The following is a 585-nucleotide window of genomic DNA, read 5'->3' on the forward strand; positions in this document are numbered from 1 at the left end:
ATCTGCAGATTAAAGGTTAGTTTTTAACAACAAAATTCCTCACTACTGTCAAACATATATGGCTGCATGTAATTTATTGCAGCAATAAATTTGGGGTGCTCGTGGAAGTTGAGGAAAAGTTGGCCTTTTATTAACATCATTATTGTTCTTTGATGTTCGTTCTGCACTGCTGTCTCTAAGTGCTACACATACAAGATTCCATTAGAAGAAGGAATGAAAAGGTAAAAAATTGCACTCCTATCCCTTTTTTCCTTAGCTTGGATCAATCATAGTGTGACACGTAATAAATAAGTGTGTTGATCTAAGAAAAACTAGATTAAGAGATTAAGAACAGAAACCAAAAAAAAAAATAATAATAATAATAATAAATTACATGGTTTAACCGAGAGCCTACGTCCACCGGAGCTCGCTAGTTGTTCGATGAATATAATATATACTTGATTTGAGTTTAGTCAACATCGAAGTCGAATTGACTTGTTAAGTGATAAAGTTGAGCTTAAAGTTTTTTTGCTTGTGGCTCGGCATTGTCGTCAAGCTACTTGCGAACCCCCCCCCCCCCCCCCCCCCCCCCCCCCCCCCCCCCCC

The sequence above is a fragment of the Ipomoea triloba genome, chromosome 7 (assembly GCF_003576645.1).
Source record: "Ipomoea triloba cultivar NCNSP0323 chromosome 7, ASM357664v1".
Classification (NCBI taxonomy): Eukaryota; Viridiplantae; Streptophyta; class Magnoliopsida; order Solanales; family Convolvulaceae; genus Ipomoea; species Ipomoea triloba.